This window comes from Otolemur garnettii, unplaced genomic scaffold, assembly GCF_000181295.1.
Source record: "Otolemur garnettii isolate 467f Iridium unplaced genomic scaffold, OtoGar3 scaffold00140, whole genome shotgun sequence".
Classification (NCBI taxonomy): Eukaryota; Metazoa; Chordata; class Mammalia; order Primates; family Galagidae; genus Otolemur; species Otolemur garnettii.
Genome location: NW_003852535.1, coordinates 893,672 through 893,996, shown reverse-complemented (window position 1 = coordinate 893,996; position 325 = coordinate 893,672).

Genomic DNA, 325 nt, shown 5'->3' with positions numbered 1-325 from the left:
AAAAAAAAAAGAACAGTCAGAAGCAGCTTGGCACGGGTAGCACCAGTCACATACACCGAGGCTGGCAGGTTGGAGCCCAGCCTAGGTCTGCCAAGCAACAATGACAACTGCAACCAAAAAATAGCCAGGTGTTGTGGTGGGTACCTGTAGTCCCAGCTACTCGGAAGGCTGAGGCAAGAGAACCACTTAAGCCCAAGAGTTTGAAGTTGCTGTGAGCTGTGATCCCTCAGCATTCTACCAAGAGCAACATAAAAAGACTCTTGTCTCAAAAAAAAAAAAAAAATTGTTAGAAGCTAGCATACCTCCATAGCAGATGCGTACTCCC